General features: G+C 42.8%; 1 protein-coding gene across 9 annotated transcripts in view; it reads left to right on the top strand.

The window, feature by feature from the left end:
- Positions 1-19,654, top strand: part of MCF2L (MCF.2 cell line derived transforming sequence like) — a 260,528-nt gene that overhangs the window by 96,601 nt on the left and 144,273 nt on the right. The window lies entirely within an intron of this gene.

Below are 19,654 nucleotides of genomic sequence, written 5' to 3'. Positions count from 1 at the left end.
TACTTGAAAAAATGCATTAGAAGTGGGAAATCAGACTGCGGAAAAACTTGTTTCTATTCAGTCTGGATGCACTGTCAAAGCAAAGTTGAACTGAGACATGGCAAGTTATCCATTTGTTTAAGTGTATTGATAATTCAAGGAAAAATAATTTTCCTGTGTTGTGTGTGTGTGTGTGGGGGGGTGTTTATTCTGTCCATACCAGTTAAATAGTATGAGGTGACAAAAGCAGCTGGATGTATGTTTGGGGTTTTTTTTGCTTTTTGTTTTGTTCTAAAGAGCAGTAAGTGGTACGGTTCAGTATGTAGGATACGGTTTTCATAGCTATAGTGACAATTCCTCCATTGCTGATCTCTTTTTTTTTTTTAAATATCAGAATATTGACGAATAGGCATTTTATCTATTTAAATTCAGATTATATACATCTGTCGGAATCCAATCGCTATTCACAAATTCTGGATTTCTTGTGTACTATATACACTAATTTTGAACAGTTGTTAGTCCTCTCCCCCACTTTTCAGTATTTACTGGAATTAGGCCATCTCTTAGGAGACATAGAAGAAAAAACACACTAGAATATGCATGTGATTATGTTTTTCCTTACAGTCCTGGGTGTATCATACAACCGATATCCAGAGAATACAGCTTCTTAGGCTTTAAGCCTGGTTTGCCTTAGTACGAAACATGTCAGTTTCCCTAATGGAGTGTCCCTCTTCTATCCCACCCAGATATTATTATTATTATTTCATAATAATTTAGATTTTGTTGGAGCAGTCTTTCTTTTTAAAGTCTTAGTATACAAAAGTTCAATTTCCATTTCTTTTTCCCAATTTAGGCTGACTGTGGAGCAACAATAATTCCTGTTCTAATTTCATCTTTATGCATTTTAGTAAGATTTTATACAATTGCTGTTCATCAAACAAGCCATGTTAAATATTCCCATATCTTTCTGATAACAGATCTTAATTTGCATGTCAGCCAAAATTCCAGACCAAGATGTCAGCCATATATTGTAAAAGGAAAGCCTTGAATTATGGATTGAGAGAATATCAGTCAAATCATATATATCCTGCAACTATGCTGGGTAGAATTACTATTGCACAAATGGGTGCTTGTCACAGTCAGAGTAACAAACTTAACATGGATTCAATGAAAACACCACCACTGTTTGTGAGATACAGATGATGATGTCTGAAAAGAAAGCCTCAGTTGTGATTTAACATTAATTTATATCAACTTTTATTTTTCAGCTCTTTCTATCTTGTGGGAGCTAAGATTTAGAAGTTGGTTAGTTGCTTTCAACCTTTTCTTTCTGTCACAAAATTCAACCACTCTTTTTCCCACCTCACCCCCACATTCCAGAATCCTTTGTGCTGTAACACTTCAAAGAATTTGGGAGTGGGGTAGGGGTCCATTCACTTTCACTCCCATGTTGATTACTGGGAATGGGGGAGCTCCACTCTTATCCCACACACGTTGAGGCAAACAGTTAAAAAATCTGGCACCTTTATGCAAGTGATTTAAGCCCTAGTTCGTATATTTGATGTGTCTGCATTAGGTTGTTCACATAAATGACAGCAACTGTTCTTCTTCAAGTGCTTGCTCATGTCCATTCCCAGTTTAGGTATGTGTGCGCACCACATGCACCGGTGCCAGAAAACTTTTTCCCTTAGTGGTACCTTTACAAGCTGGCTCTGGTGCCCCCTGCAGCACATGTGCCCACATATAGGTGCCGCCGGCTCTTCCTCCCTCTCAGTTCCTTCTTGCTGTCAGTGATGGTGCTGGAACGCTCTTGCCTTCCTAGTGGTCTATTCATCATTTTTAGTGTATATAATTACTTGTTCGGTTACAGTTAGTCCTAGTTTGTTAGTAATTAGAGTCAGGGCATGCCTCGTTCCCTGAGGTTTAAACCCTGCACTTCATGTAAGAAGCCTGTGCTGAGGAGCGACCCTCATCAGTTGTCTAAAGTGTCTGGGGGAAGCCCACATCAGCAACAGGTGTAAAATCTGTAGAAGTTTTCGTCCATGGACCAAGAAAGGGATATCCGTCTCCGGGCCATCCTGATGGAGTTGGCCCTTAAACCAACCTCGGAACCTGGCAGATCAGACTCAGCACCAAGCACAACAGCCTCGGTGTCTAGTGCCCCTCCAGCATCCGCTCCATCTGCCCAGTACCGATCTCCCTCCCCTGTTCCGAAGAAGAGGTCCAAGAAGATCTGCTCGGAACGGGGACGCTCTCCTGTGGAGAAGGTTAAGGGGGACCTGGCAAGACCTACGTTGGGCCACCAACCCTCCCTGCCTCAGAAGGGTCCCTCTCCTTAGCAAGTGTCAACCCCAGCACCGGGCCCTCCACCGACTCTGAGTAGTGGTAGAGGTTCTCATCGCTTAGTGGTGCTGTTGACTCCAGAGGCCTTCCAAGCTATGAAGAACCTCCTGGCACTGCCGATACCGCAGATGCCGAAGGACAGCAGAGCACCGCACGGGAGATCTGGCAGCAGCACCTCGGGACAGCTTATCGAGGGACAGATCTGCTTGACAGTCCCCATCATCGAGGAACCGTTCACCGCTGTGCAGGCGATCCCCGGTGTCGAGGCCACGCTCCTCCAGGTCAGGACACCGCCAGGTTGGGCTCCTAGTGCCATTCTCAGGGGGACCAGCACAAAGTAGAGCACTGCTATGTTAGCAGAGTGACGCAGATCGCCAGACTCACGGTGCATCTCCCCACTACCATGGCTCCATTCGCCTAGTCCACACAGGAAGCCCAAGGACAAGTCCCTGTCCCAGCATATCCAGCATTTGGGATCCTCATGCCACTCACCAGTGCAGGAGCCTCAACAATGTGTTGCACACGGCACTGCGAGGTATTTGGGGATGGCACCGCCATGGCTGTCGGATATCAGCACCTCATCCTCAGACAGCGATGAGGTTGTCCAGACCAGGCAACCCTTGGCTCCGGTGCCTGGTTTCCCCATTATACCACCAATGGCGGCGTGGCCACAAGGCCAATGACCTGGACCATGGCCGTACTGGTGGGGGTTTCACTGTGGGATCCTACAAACTGGTTCCGCAAGAGGAACCTCAGTGCCGCAGTCTTCCATCACTCAGAGCACGGTACTGCAATTGGACATGGATTTGGATCATGAAGTTTCGTGCGCCTCAGGCCCTGCAGGTTCCACCCCACGTGGAACAAAGGCCCCTTCCCCAGCACAGGTGCCAGCCTCTTCATTGTCACTGGGTGAGGCGGTCACGGGACCCTCTTCTGCGGTGCCGTTGGATGATTTTAAGGTGCACCAGGACTTATTTGAAAGGGTCACCTCCAACCTGGGCCTCAAGATTGAGGAACTGGATAAGGCGGCTGAGGAGCTGCTTGTAATTTTGGCCTCAGCAGCTCCTAGTACAGTGGCCCTCTCAGTCCATGAAGGGGTTGTTAAACTAGCCAAGACCCTGTGGCAAACTCCGGCCTCCCTGCCCCCCACATCTAAGAGGGCAGAAAGAAAATACTATGTGCCGGCGAAGGGGTTTGAATATCTTTATACCCACCCTGCACCGGAATCCCTGGTTGTCTCGGCTGCCAACTAAAGGGACAGGCAGGGGAAAGTCAGCTCAACCCCTAAACATAAGGATGCAAAGAGACTCGACTTGTTTGGCTGAAAAATTTATTCTATGGCCAGCATGCAGCTATGAATGGCGAACCAACAGGTGCTACTAGGTAGATACTATCTTAATATCTGGCAGTCTTTGGACACGTTCACAGACTCGTTGTCCCCCTCCTCCAAATAGGAGTTTGAGGCCATCTTAGAAGAGAGGAGATCAGTGGCCAGGGCATCCCTGTAAGTGGCTTCCAATGTGGCGGACTCTGCCACCAGGATCATAGCCTCAGCTATATCGATGAGACAGGCATATCATGGCTCCAGTCCTCGGGTCTCCCATCAGAGGTCCAGCAATCTATCCAGGACCTTCGCTTTGATGGTGTGACTCTCTTTGCTGAGCAAACAGATGCCCAACTGTATGACATGAAGGACTCCAGGGCTACTTTACGATCACTTGGCCTCTGTACGCCTTCTTCCTCTAGGAGTCATTTTAAGCCCCAGCATGAACAGCGCTCTAGGGACCATCCCCACAGAGGCTCCTATAAGAGGAAAAACAAGGCTTACAAGAGGCACCAGGGCCGTTCATCATCTGCTGGCCCTCGTCCAGGCTCTAGTCACCATAACCGGGGTGAAAAGAGGCCTTTTGAAGGTGCGCCTGGGAGCAACCTACCAGTTTTTTCCATGGATCCAAACCCTCTTTTGTTTTCTTCTCGTCTAGCCTGTTTCCTCCCAGCCTGGGCTGCCATAACATCTGACAGATGGGTGCTGAGCATGGTGGCTATTGGTTATACCCTCTAGTTTGCCTCACTCCTGCCTTCCCACCCTCCCCCCGTCCCTCTTCAGGAATCCCTCTCACGAGCAACTCCTCGAACAGGAGGTGCAAACACTTCTGCAAGTGGGTATGGTGGAAGAAGATCCCAGAGACCTGCGAGCTCGAGGGTTTTACTCGCATTACTTCTTGATCCCGAAGACGAGGGAGGGCTGAGACCTATTCTGGGCTTAAGGTGCCTGAACAAGTACCTCAGAAAACTAAAATATCGCATGGTCTCCCTGGCCACCATCATTCCCTTTCTGGATCCAGGCGACTGGTATGCCGCTCTCGATTTAAAGGACGCCTACTTACTTATTGCGATCTTCCCTAGTCACAGGAGATTCTTGAGATTTATGGTAGGAGACTGCCACTACCAGTTTGCTGTGCTCCCCTTTGGCCTCTCGACTGCCCCAAGGGTTTTCACCAAGTGCATGTCAGTGGTAACGACCTTCCTCAGGAGGAGAAGAATACAGGTGTTCCCCTACCTGGATGACTGGCTCATCAGGGGCAGGTCAAGTCCAAGCCAGCATATCACTCACCCGAAGTGTCTAGCAGGCGTTGGGCCTCCTAATAAGCAAACAGAAATCGGTATTAGTCCGCGTGCAAAGAATAGAATTTATAAGAGCAGTGCTGGACTCATCCAGAATCAAGGCATTTCTCCCAGAGGAAAGATTTTGAGCAATGACAGATGATTACTTGCATTTCAGCTTGTCCCCTCACAATGGCGACTGTGTTACCTCAGGCTCCTGGGCCACATGGTGGCCTGTACCTACGTGGTCCCCCAGGCCAGGCTGCACCTCATGTTCCTCCAGATGTGGTTGGCGTCAGTTTATTCTCTGGTCAGGCACCACCTGGACAGGATACTTATGGTCCCTCCAAAAATACTTCCCCCCCCCCCCCCCCCATATGGTGGTTGAGTCCGGGTTACGCCCTCTTGGGAATGCCCTATGAAGCACCTCAATTGTCAGTGAGTCTAGTCTCCGGTGCCTCAGATCTGGGATGGGGAGCTCACATTGGTTCCCTCTAGACCCAGGGCACGTGGACCTCAGCAGAACTGGGGTTGCATATCAATATCAAAGAGCTCAGGATGATTCATCTAGCCTGTGCAGTCTTTCTACCACATCTTGCCACTAGGGTGGTACAGATTCTCACGGACAATACAGCCTCCATGTATTATATCAACAGGCAAGGGGGGGGGGAATCCCCTGTCCTATGCATAGAGGCCATGCATTTCTGGGACTTCTGTATCAGCCACAATATTCACCCAATAGCCATTCACCTCCCAGGGATCAACGACACTTTGTCAGACTGTCTCAGCAAGTCCTTCTCTTTTCACCACGAGTGGTCCCTCCATCTGGAGGTAGCAGCTTGCATCTTCCAAAGGTGGGACAATCCCTGAGCAGACCTCTTTGCCACCAGGACCATGAAGAAGTGCCATCGCTGCTGTTCTCATCAGGGCTTCAAGGTGAGCTCTCTCACCGACGCTTTTCTCCTCCCCTAGTCAGAGGGGCTCCTGTACACCTTCTCGCAAATATCTTTTGATCCACAAAGTCCTCCAGAAGGTGAAGAGAGAGGGCACCTTGTGGCACCAGCGTGGCCCAGACAGCATTGGTTTGGGATGCTGCTGGAGCTGGCGGGACCCAGGCATTGGACCCTGCCACTATGCCCAGACCTTCTGTCTCAAGATCAAGGTGGCCTGCTCCACCCGGAACTGGCCTCCCTCCACCTGACTGCTTGGATGCTCCATGGCTGAACCAGGAGGATCAGGCCTGCTCAACCCAAGTTCACTGCATGCTCCTGGAGAGCAGGAAGCTGTTGACCAGATCAGCTTACAGGGCTAAGTGGAAACACTTCACCTGCTGGGCAACCGAACGTGGTGTGTCCCCAACAGAGGCATCAATCCCAACAATCTTGGGGTATCTGCTCCACCTGAAGCAGGAAGGATTGGCCTACTTGTCAATTAAGATCCATGTGGTGGCCATATCTGCTTTCCACCCCTTGGTGGGAGGTAGATCAGTCTTCTCACACGAAATGATAAGTAGGTTCCTCAAGAGCCTGGAAAGGCTTTTCCCGCTGATAAGGGAGCCTTCCCCTCATTGGGACTTGAACTTGGTCCTTTCCAGTCTCACCAGATCGCCCTTTGAGCCCATGGCCTAATGCTTCCTTATGTACCTGTCCTGGAAGGTTGCCTTCCTGGTTGCTATCATGTTTGCCAGGCGAGTGTTGGAGATCAGAGCATTAACATCGGAACCACCCTACACGGTGTTTTACAAGGACAAGGTCCAGCTACACCCACACCCGGCTTTTTTGCCTAAGGTGGTTTCTCACTTTCACCTGAATCAGGAGATTTTCCTGCCTGTTTTTTGCTCCAAACCGCACAACTCTAATGAGGAGAGGTGATTGCACTCTCTTGACATGAGGAGGGCCCTGGCTTTTTACATCGACAGGACTAAGCCTTCTGTCGCTCTACACAGCTATTCATGGTGGCTGCAGACCAGATGAAGGGCCTTCTGGTTTCCTCACAACGTCTTTCTGAGTGGATCATAGCCTGCATCTGGGCCTGTTATGAGCAGGCTGGAGTCACGCTTCCGATGTCTTTGACAGCTCACTCAATGAGAGAACTGTTGTTCTTTGAGATGTGTTGCTCATCTCCATTCCACACCCGCCATCCTTCCCCTCAGTCGGAGTTCCAGCAAGACGGAACTGAGAGGGAGGGGGAGCTGGTGGCACCTATATGCGGGTAAATGTGCAGGGACTAATGTCACCCTACATAGTACTTCTCTATTTGTAATTCTGATTACGGGTGGGTGATGGCAACTGTCAAAGTGGGGCTTCTGGAGGACTCCAATCATGGAGATGTGTGGTCTAAAGCATCTCCCCACAGCTCTATAGTTCTCCCATCACCACAGCAAGATTCCCCTGCACAGTGACCTGCCAGCATGCCTCAACCCTGATATGACTGACTTCCTCAAGTGGTGCCACGGTAGATCAGTCTCCATGGCCTGTGCAGTGTTCTGAATCTGGCAGTTATGGAAAGCATGGTAGCAAGTTTGTGAGGGGGGAGCTGGAAATGAGAATCTCAAAACCTCTCGTATGGGGGCTCCCAGACATCCACTGGATGCGAACAACTGTCATTTTGAACTTTGCATGTATTCAAGCTGACCTACAGGTGAAAGACTATAGCTCATTAGCAATATTAGCCAAGGCCTCCCAGCTGCTTTTACTTACTAGTTTATTGATGATGATTTATACAGTATTAGTGCTTAGAGGCCTCAGCTCCATTGTGCTATGCACTGTATAAACACTTAATGAAGGCAGCCCCCTGCTCTGACAAGCTTACAGTCTGTGAATAAGCGCTAAGTTAAGCACTATTGTAATATGAATATTTATTAACAATAGTAATATATTATTTATATTAAAACAACATTAAGTTTACAAAGACAACCACTCAAAAGTTAGGAAAGCCCAGAATCAGCCTTTTGTGTCTATGTACGCATGCATTATAATCATATTTAATTAGATGATTCCTTTTTCTTTTCATACCACTGTGGATTGTAAACAGGATTTGAACCCAGGACATTCAGATCCACAATACAGAACTCTGTCACTTGAGCTCAAGGAGAAACTGGTAGCAAAAGAAAGCTGTTGTAGTCTCTATCTGGACTGGCCACTAGATGGAGGTGTGACACATGCTTTGCCAGAAGATTACAAAGATATTCGCTAGACAGCAATGGAATGCTGTGAATGGACTGTGGCCTAATGTTTTCAGACGGAATAGCCAAATACTTAGATTTGACAGATTATTTAAGAAAGAGAGCATGTTTGAGATATGGGTCTGTCATGTTAGAGATATGGGTTCTATTACCATCTCTGCTAGAAATGCCAAAACCTTGTTTTATCATACAATCATAGAAGATTAGGGTTGAAAGGGACCTCAGGAGGTCATCTAAGGATGGAGATTCCACCACCTCCCTAGGTAACCCATTCCAGTGCTTCACCACCCTCCTAGTGAAAAATTTTTTCCTAATATACAACCTAGACCTCCTCCACTGCAACTTGAAACTATTCCTCCTAGTTCTGTCATCTGCCACCACTGAAAACAACCTAGTTACATCTTCCCTGAAACCCCCTTTCCGTTAGCTAAATCCCTGCTTCTACCAAATCCCCCCTCACTCTTTTCTTCTGCAGACTAAACTAGCCTAGTTCCCTCAGCCTCTCCTCAGAAGTCATGTGCGCCAGCCCCTTAATCATTTTCATTGCCCTTTGCTGGACTCTCTCCAATTTGTCCACATCCTTTCTGTAGTGGGGGGCCCAAAACTGGACACAATACTCAAAAGGTGGCCTCACCAGTGTTGAATAGAAGGGAATAATCACTTTCGTCGATCTGCTGGCAATGCTTCTACTAATGCAGCCCAGTATGCCATTAGCTTTCTCGGCAATAAGGGCACACTGTTGACTCATATCCAGCTTCTTGTCCACTGTAGCCCTCAGGTCCTTTTCTGCAGAACTGCTGCCGAGCCAGACAGTCCCCAGTCTGTAGAAGTGCATGGGATTCTTCTGTCCTAACTGCAGGACTCTGCACTTCTCCTTGTTGAACCTTATCAGATTTCTTTTGGCCCAATCACCCAATTTGTCGAGGTCACTCTGTATCCTATCCTGTCCTCCAGCATATCTATCACTCCCCCCAGTTTAGTGTCATCTGCAAATTTGCTGAGGGTGCAATCCACCCCATCCTCCAGATCATTAATGAAGATGTTGAACAAAACCATATGTGTAAAATAGTGGGAAAGTATAGAAAACCTTTCTCGATAATGGGTTGTGAAGTGTACAGAGGTATGGCCCTCCTCTCCATCTCAGGGAAGATCCTTGCCCAGATTCTACTAAACCACCTTCTCCCCTTTGCCAAGGAATTTCTCCCCAAATCACAGTGTGGCTGCAGGCCATCTGGAGGTACAACCAACATGATCTTCGTGGCATGACAGATTTAGGATAAGTGCAGAGAGTAACACCAGGAACTGTTCGTGGCATTCATCAACCTAACCAAGGCCTTTGACTCTATCAATCACAATGCCCTGTGGAAGGTGCTGCGTTGGCTTGGCTGTCCACAGAAATTAATTTCCATCTTTAGACTACTCTATGATGGAATGACTGCCACTATTCTGTGTAATGGCTCAGAGACCGAACCTTTCATCATTTGCACTGGTGTCAAGCAGGGCTGTGTCATTGCTCCAACACTCTTTACCATTTACCTTGCCATAATCCTGATTCTCACCTGCGATCACTTTCCTGATGGAATTGGGATTGAGTATTGTGTGAAAGGCCAACTCTTCAATCTCCGACGTCTCCAAACAAAATCTAAGGCTTGGTCTATGCTGCAGGCAGATTTTGACAGCAGTCAATGGGAGATACGCAAGCTACATAGAGTAGCTTGGCGCGGAACAGAACACAGTGGTGCCATACCATACATCAAGCTACAGCCCATTTTGAGGAGAACTGTCGTGCTCATGAGAAAGAGAAGCAACAAAGGAGGAAAGAAAGGACACAACACTCTAGCCAACAACTATGTCTCCTCTAAGATTACACTTGTCACCTCTATGGGAAAATCTGCATGGCATGAATTGGGCTCTTTAGCCACCTAAAAATCCACCAATGAACCCTTAGTGCAGACGACATCCTCGTATCGAGGGAAATTCAGTGCACCTTCTGCTAGCATACAGGGTATTTTGTGGGTCTCACTTGCAGACTACCAGCATGTGCTCAGTCCTGTCAATTCTTAAAATAGCAACCAAAAAACAAACCCAAAATGTTTTCCTGAAACAAGTACTAATATTTCAACCCTTAAGTCTGTTTGCCAGCTTGTAACATGCCAGATGTTGTATATACCTACAGTATGTAAATATCTGGGGTGGAGGTAGAGAATATTATAATTAAAGAGATAATTGAAAGAAGCAATGTTACTGGAGGAAAATGTGTGAGTAAAGTCATCTTGTCCCTCCTGTTGCATTTAAGGAACAAAGTTCAATCGATAAGAAAACTATGTGCACATCAGGATAGTGTGATCTGAGTATACGAAGGGAAAAGTGGATGCTTTATGATATTGAGTCATTTTAGAGATGGATGATGTAAAAATTTCTGTAGATGAAATGAAGAGCTATTATTTTTTCTCCCAGTGGTGTTCTTGGTTGGATTCTATGGCTCAGGGTAAGTCATCTTAACTTTAAAATAAATCCCTGTTCTTGTAACAGGAAATGTACAGTCTGTTTCGTAGGCGTGTTTGAGGTGTCTTGGGTATGTTGCAGGAGGAATTTTAAAGTAAACATCCTAGTTCATATAATCCATAAAATTATATGTTTAAACAATCCTTTCTATAGATTTTTCTAGTTTAGTCTTTGATTCTTGAAAACACCTCTATTTATAGAATGCATATTGTTTGAGGAATCTAGACATCTTATGGTACTGATCAGAGCCTTAAAAATCCACTTTCTTAGGAAGAGTAGGGCTCTTTCATGGGCAAGTGCCATCAAATTCTGCAGGATCTAAGCTTTCATTTTAAAAAAAAAAGGTTCTAATGTTTTGTATTTGGAAAAGACTGGTTAGGCTTTACTATTGCTATTTAGATCCTTGTGGGCAGCAGTAAAGCTAAAAAGAATCACAGCTTGGGAAAGTTATGAGCAAGTGCAGAGGTAGGAATATGAACAAATCAGTGAGGAGAGGGACCAAAAATGAAGGCTGCAGGAGGGGAAGAGTATCAGAGACCCCTGACCCCACTTAAACTCATCTCTCTGTGATAGGAGTGGGAAGCACTCGCACAGCTCCTTCTCCCAGTGGGTGAGTGTGAAGGTCTTCATATTTATTAAACCTACTAGCCAGAGGCTGATACAAAAGATGGACCCCCAGAGCAAGGTCCAGGAACAGCTCCCTAATAAAATCCCTCCCTTTCTCAGCAGCTGTCAGAGGAGCTGGTGCATTCTTACCTGAGCATACCTCTTGGACACATGGAACATATCTGGACTGGAGGATATCTTCCCTATCAATATGAGATTATTAGTGTTTGGTAAAATGTCAAGGGTGTGGATGAATGCATGGACTGGTGTGAGGGTAAGCATGAGATGGGAAGATTGATACTGATGGGGTAAATTAGAAAAAAGAAGCGTCGCTGATAGTGAGAGATGTGAGGACAGCCAAAATTCTGCCGTTTTCTGACTTTTGAGTGCTTGACTTTGTAACCTCTTAACATTTTTTTAATGTAGATTTTTATATATAACTAAATAGAAAGTTGATCAATAATATGCTTCAGTTAAATACGGTGCAAGGTAAACTATTTTACTCATTTTAACTGATAAGGCATGACTGTGGGGAGGCATGGGGTCAGAGACTTAGTTCTTGTGCTGATGTGTGTCAAGCCTTAAGGCTGTTGAGGGAGGTATAGAACTTTCCTTATCTCTAGGTCACCAGTAATGACAAAAAGGTGATCACCATTTGGTAACTAATGAGTGTTTATGTGAAATGATACATTGGTCTCTCAGTCAAGTTCTTAGTCAGAAAGCGGACATATAACAAAACCAGCACCACAACTGGCATCCTTCTGGCGGTCAGCCAAGAGACCAGAGATTGAAGGGCCACGGAGACTGATCTGTTCTCTCACCCAAAGTCAGCATTCAAGCATATTGACAGAATATTATCTGGAAGTTTAGCTTGCTGCAGTTCATTTAGTGCTTGTTATGTGATGAACAGGCTACTGGACTCTCCAGGGCTGCCAAGCCAGCAACTAACATGAGCAGCACTAACTCTGTGTAAGCTTTTTCCTTATAAGTCTATATTGATTTGTTTTGCAATATTGGAGGGATCAGCTTTTTTAAAAAACCAATTCATTTTTTTCCAGGCTTTGTTGTAGATTTCACTTTTAAAGATAAATAAGACCTTTAAAAAAATAAAATAAAAACAATTTTAATGAGGATAATGATCTGGAGTTTTCTGACACTTGAAAGACAAGTCTTAGAAATATACTTTGACAGAAAGCAGAAATATCTGAAATGTATGAAGTAATAAACAATAGATTTCTTTTTTTTTTTTGGACTGGCCTTGCATATAATGAACAAATATCTGACATTGCCTTTAATAAAATATGGGGGGGAACCTAAAATGCATAAAAAAGATATTGCAACGTGTGAAAGCATTTTGCATTGCTTTAATAAATGTATACCTGAAAAGGTGATCATGTAATTTTGTGTTTGCTTGAAGACTAATTCCAGATATGCACATTTTCAGTTACAGACTTGTAAAGTCATAGACTTTAAGGTCAGAAGGGACCATTGTGATCATCTCTTCTGACTTCCTGCACAACGCAGGCCACAAGAACCTCACCCACCTACTCCTGTAATAAACCTCTAATCTCTGTCTGAGTTACTGAAGTCCTCAAATCACGGTTTAAAGACTTCTTGTTACAGAGAATTCACCATTTACACTAATTTAAACCTGCAAGTGACCCATGCCCCATGCTGCAGAAAAAGGTGAACAATCCCCAGGGTCTCTGCCAATTTGACCTGGAGGAAAATTCCTTCCTGACCTCATATATGGCTATCAGTTAGACCATGAGCATGTGTGCAAGACCCACCAGGCAGATACCTGGGAACAAATTCTCTGTAGTAACTCAGCCCTTCCCGTCTAGTGTCCCATGTCCAGCACTTGCGGATTTTTGCTATTGGCAGTCGCCGATGAGCCACATGCCGTTGTAGGCAGTCCAATCACACCATCCCCACCATCCTTTTTTGCAATTAAGTTGTAACCATTGAGATACTAACCCTTGAGGCTGACATTTTTATTGAGTCTGATGATGATCCATCCAAGAAAAATCAATGGATTCAATGGACTGCTAGGCTTGATGTTGCTTGTTCACTGAAACTTTTTATACTGATGAATTAATGGACTATTATCATCTTAGCATTTTACTGTAGGAAAGCAAAATCAGTTGTCCATTCCAGTGAGAATTTTCTCTACAATGTAATGTTGAAATGTGAGAAAGCAGAAATGCATTATGACTGTATCTGCATTCTGTGTATAGGGACTTTTTTTTTTAAAGACTTCATAAAACATATTATTTAAAATTAACATTTAATTTAAAATATTTATTTGCTTTTACAACAAAAATTTTGAAAAAGTTTGGTTGTACACTTTTCAAATACATCCTTAGAAAACCAAAATCATACCATATGTATATCTGGGTTTGTCCTGAAACTCTTGAATTAGAGAGAGAGATAGAGATAGAGACATCCTGTTTGATGAATCTGGATTACGTCTTAATGAATGGCAATAATGTACAATGTCTGGCTGATTTAACTGATAAGGAATTAGCTTCTTGTATGTTCCTAGTTACTGAAAAGTTTGAGCATGTATGAAGAAGGGAAATGGAATTGCAGAAAATGACACTTTAATATCACTCTTATTCACTTTGAAGAGAGATGCTTTATTTCTTTAGAATTTAGAGAAAAAGTGACTTGCTGGTAATCTTATAACAGATTCTTCCCTTCCCCCCTCCATATGACTCTGTCACCAATAAGTAAAATCACTATTTACAATATGGGCAGGGTTATTCCCAGACCTAGATTATAATTTTATTGGTACTCTTTATCTCCTTTATTGTTTTTACATGTTTACAATCTTTTATATCGGTTGCAAGCTGTTTAAGTTACTCTCCCTTTTCTAAAGCGGTAGTTTGTATGGTGGCTGTACCTACTTCCTCCTACTATATATACTTGTTATACATAACCAAACCCCATGCGTTCATGAAATATGTTGCACAAATCTCTAAAGGTTCTCAGGTTAAGCAATCTTTTTTGTGAGATTTCTAAGATTTAAATTGTCCAAATCACCACAAGAACAGCATGTCTTCTATTTAGGTATTTTTATCTCTGTTCCCAGCCAAAACCAGGAAGTACAGAGCCACACAACTTTCATCAGTTTGTTTGTTTTTTATTAAGTGACATTTTTAAATCCCTAAAAACATTATGCTTTGGACAGTTTTGTATATATATTATACACAACTTAAATATCTTGCAGTCTGATTTTATGGATTGGCGCTGGCATGGAGGCTTCATTAGTCTCCTTGGCTGGCTGATGTTTTTTCTAAAAGCAATGGACAAAGGTCTGTTGTCCACTGGATCTGGCTGTCTCTTGTTTTTAACATCTGTTATCAACCTCTGATCCCATTGACTACAAGGTTTTATTAACTTGCCTGCAGGCCTTAGCTGGTTGAATGCTGTTGCTTTTGTGGGTTTCTAGAGAGACTAAAGGGTGATTGTAGGCCAGTGATTATCTGCCTCCAGGAATATGGGGTTCTACAATGTTCTTTTAACCTCCTCCTCCTTCTTTACGTGTGAGCGTGTGATTGTTTGATCAGAGGTGTCATCAGCATGCAGTGACACTCATCTCAGTCTTTTAAATCAGATGTGGATTTGTCTCTGATTTTTTTGTGTTTTTGGCCGAGATGAGAATTTGAATGATGGTAAAATGACTGAGTCCAGAGAAGATGGAAGCGATGCTAGTAAGTTAGGAAAGGAATCTGGTATGTTGTGAGTAATTATGATCTTCTGTTGAGGAATCTTTGTAAAAGATGTTCAGAATTTGGGATTGGTTTTTAGATACCTGAATGACCTTGGAATCTCATGTGTACTCGTGGCCAAAATTACATTTAAAAAAAAGGTAATGGATAAGAAGATTGTGATGATTTCTCTTAGAGTTGACTCTTGTCGCAATAATTGTTGCCTATGATGCTTGTAGATCACACTGCAATAATTCAATCCTCACTTGAAGACCAAAGTCCCAACAGTCCCCAACCAGCTGCCAAAATCTTCAGTTCCCCCTGTCCCAAACCCCAACAACTTCTGTACTGTGATATTTATGCTTTAGGTCATAACTAGACTATAAATTCTGTGGAGCACAGACTTTGTTTTCCTATGTGTTTGTACAGCGTCTAGCATACTGGGGCTCTGAATTTGATTGAGGCCTTTTAGTGCTACAACAGAACAAATAACATCCACCACATCCCTTCGTAAACTTTTCCAATATTCATTGTTAAACATTTTCACTTTGTTTGTAGTTTCGAATTTGTCAGCTCCACTTTCAGCTGTTGGAACTTATGCTTTTTGTCTGCTAGATATTTTGTTTATACCACATATGTTGCATCTAATAATTCTTCTTTCCTTGCCCTTTTTGGTCCCCGATCACTTTTTTCTCCTTTGAAGTACATTCATTATTTTGGAAAGAGTGACATTTGGATTTTATCCTCCCCTCAGAGGAGAATTCACGTACAGTAGTGGAGGGTCTGAGGAGAAGTTCTAGTCTTTTCTGTAATCTAGCAGTTCATAAGCACACTTTGGTACAGGAATAGGTATTTTGAGGAAGCATCTGATGTTAAAATAATATTGTAACAATTTTTGGAGACTCTTCTATATGAATTTAACTTAAAATATTCTTTTAAATATACTTTGAAAAACTATTTTAAAAGTGATGGGAAAAATCACTGCAACGCTTTTTAATGCTTTGTGTATGTTTAGAGTAGATGGTTATTTAATATTCGAAAATAAAATCCTGTAACTTTACATAAGTAAAAATCTTACATTATGGCTTTTCCCTGCAGAAATATTAAGTGATTTCTTGTCCGAATCAGATCAGACATATGAAACACTTCAGATGCATAGACTGAATAATGATAAAGAACACTGATCTATTATTTCATGCAAATGTAGTCAGTTCAACTAGATGAAAAGTATATGTGTCTTGCTATGAAATCTTGTCATGCTGCACAGATTACACACTTTGTAGATGCAACAGAACGCCTTGTGGCAGAAAAAACATCAGAGGAATAGAGTTTAGATCTAGTCATCTTCTTTTAACACAAGCAGTGAGACAGCACATTTTATCTTACAAATAGCCTAAAGGGTTGCCTTTTTTTCTTTCTTTTTGTGATTTGAATTACAAGGGTGATGTTGTGCTGACAACAATTTACTTATTGCTATCAGAGAAAATCTGGACTGGTTTGGTGAATTTACATTAAGCCTTAGTACAGTATTGTAAGTCACTAATTTACTACCTGAAGAACTGGAATTTATCTAGGACATTGAGGTTAAAACTCCATCTCCTGTGGACAGAGTCATGGAATCTGTAATGCTCACAAGAGGTCAGGATCTTGGTTTTTAAATCTTATCCATCAGAAGCACCTCTGATAATACAGTACCTATTCATAACATTCTGGACAATTGGTGTAGTATTGAACTCAGATAAAAGGAGGACATCTTCTGAATCATCAGTGCTACTTCTACAGCATCGGTGGTATGTTTCGGGGTTTAAGATTTAATTTATTTATTTTGGGAAGCAGTGAAGTTATGGAGGAGACATAAGAAACTCTGTTAAAATTCTGCTACCAAATGGAAGGGAGGGTTAGGGTAATTTCCTTGCCTGAAATTAATCTGGTCTTTCTGGATACTATTAAAAGATCCCTGCTGAAGATTACTTATCTTGGGGACATAACAATGATTCTGAAAAGCAATGTTTTTGCTTTCTGGAATTAATCAGAGTGCATTAAATGGCAGGTCACTTTGGAAATATTTCCCTGGAGAGGATAATCCTGAATTCCCAAAATGGTTTTCAATTACCTACCCCCAAATTCCAGTTACAAGGATTGATCACTCTCTTGGGTTGCCTTCCTCCTTGGTTATAAGTGTGTGTTCATTTTTCCCCCATTTCAACAATCAGATTCCCCAATCCACCCCTCCTCATGTGAGTGTACTCAGACTTTATACTCAGTGTTTATCACCAGCTAAGGAAGTCAAGTTTTGTGGGAGCCCCTTGTTTAAATATTGACAAAACGTTTTTGAAAATTCCCATGCAAAAAAGTGGCCATGCTCAATCCTGGTTAGTTTGAGTTTTGACCAAATCCCCTCTCCCCCCAAATGGTATAGTTGTTACATCTTGGGGTTTGTTTCTTTTTTAAATACTTAATAGATTCAAATTGTTACCTGTAGCTAGGTTCCCTACAACAAGAGCTTTAAATACAGGCAGACATACTCTAGAATATTTTGGTATTGCCACCAGCTGACCAATTGAGGTAGATTTGTGACTTAAGGCAAATGAAGTAAAATGCATAAAACGATAATGCATGAACAGGAGAAAAGAAGAACAAAGCAAACATGAATTACAGGTTGCCAGATTTTGGAGTACCCCTGGAGTACATTGACTAGTTACTGTGCTTGGTTATTGGGGTAAATTTAGGGAATTCCATTGAAGGCAATGACTTCAGTGGAGTTAGCCCAGATTTGAGCTGATTTAATTTAGATCAGAATCTCTGATCCTTAGTGTTTTAAGGTTCCAATATAAGTCTCCACAGTTGTTTTCATACTATCCTGCCTCCTTTGGAAATTTGCCTGAAGATCAGAGTTCTGCTGCAAAACACAATGTAGATATCCCTCAGCGCCTGCTAAATGATTATTCCTGCACCTGTGATTCTTTAAAATAGTCACAGCTGGGCTGGCTGAAGCCTAATGCTAGTCATCTGTCAGGAAGTAGCTGACAGATTCACACTTCTCTTTGGACAAGCTGAAGAGGGTACTACTACTATTTTTTTCCACTGCCTCCCCCTCAGGTACAGTAAGTTTCTACCTTCTTGAGCTGAGGAAGGAAAGGAGAAACAAGCTAAATTAACTAAGGCTTTCTCATTTTGCTGGGAGACTATAGCTTCTCCTTCTAGCTTTAGCTAAACTTCAGCCACGCAATGGCTACTTAGTCAAATGGGAAAATTGAAAAGAAGACTGTCTTCTCCTCTGTGCTAAGGAAAGGTTGGAAAGATAAAACACTATGGCAATTTAATAGGAATAAGAACAAAGAGAGAGGCGAGTGCATTTTGTACACAATCTGTATCGCATTCACTCACACACCACAGGAGAAGTTCTCTGTGGACACAGGGCTACAGGAGAACTCTGTTCTAGGGATTTCTTAATCAGAAAACCTGTTCATTGCCATGCAGTTCCTTGAGAAATCACCTTCCCTGAGCTCCAAATAAGTCAAAGGTAGAAAAAACACTCTTGAACGGACTACCCTGCCACCTTTTTTACTTCCCCTTATTTCACTGCTCTACACTCTGTCTCACACATTTTGGATCCCAATATGCTTTATAAATTAGATATAAGCAGCAGCAAAGAAATACAGTGACCTCAAGAGTGAGGGTGGTAGTCAGGTGAACAAGACATTGCTGAACATTTTGGAGGGTGGATTTTGGCCAGTGACACTGTACACCTTCTCTTGGATTTTCACTGTCCCTGCAGAAGAGACAGGACTTTAGTTATCACTGTCATGTCTGAGTGATCCATGCACAGAACTGGAAAGACTTCAGTTTTACTTACCTTTGTTGAATTAAGAACTTTTGTATTGGAAGGACGTATGTTGGTGCAAACACTGCCGTGTTTTGAACCTGTAGTTTCAGGGAATCTGGGTTCATAGATGGCAAATCCACCCCTTTTGACTTCAATATAAATGTATTCAACCAAAATGAACAAGCCTCAGTACCATGATGACTATTATCCCTGATGAATAGATGACTTATCCTCTGTCTAACTAGGTTCTTTCTTTGGTGTTAAATGAGAAACTTAATATTCCTTTTGTTTTTTTCAGTTGTAGAGCAGGTCTATAACTATGCCACTACTCCCCTTCTCTCTCATCCCTTTTGGCTTACCCAGTCTTTGCCTTACTGCAGTGCAGGGATAGAAAGTGATTTAAGTACATTGTAACTGGTCAATGATGCACCCAATAAGTACATTTGCATCTCTCTAAGCAGAGTTGTAGAAAACAGTTTATGCTGATGGTGGACTCTGTTGGACTGAGAAACTTATGTAAATGACAGGTGGTTCAGATGCAATTCTGGTATATGCATGAAGATGCAGTATCAATTACAGGATTGTTTCTTTTATTTTTCTGCTAGCATACATTCTAAAGAAATAAAAATTCACCATCACTAGCAAGATAACTTCATAGTTTTAATTTTTTCCATTTTAATTTTTATTTGAACCTGAAAGGAAATTAAACACATTTGTCTGTTAGCTTTCTGAGAATCTTAAGCTCTCTGGTTTTGATCATGACAACAACAAAATGGAAGAAAAAAGGTGGTAGTGGTGGGAAACAAAAGGGATAGAAATAAAATATTCCCCTTCTATTGGCACCTACAAAGCATGTTGTGTTTCTTTGAGTTTACTTAAAAAAAAAAAAAAAAA

Source organism: Emydura macquarii, unplaced genomic scaffold, assembly GCF_026122565.2.
Source record: "Emydura macquarii macquarii isolate MOO-44397 ecotype Brisbane River unplaced genomic scaffold, CSIRO-AGI_Emac_v2 contig_2531, whole genome shotgun sequence".
NCBI classification, from domain to species: Eukaryota; Metazoa; Chordata; order Testudines; family Chelidae; genus Emydura; species Emydura macquarii.
The sequence above is the reverse complement of the archived record's forward strand: the minus strand, read 5'-3'. Positions and strand labels throughout refer to the sequence as shown.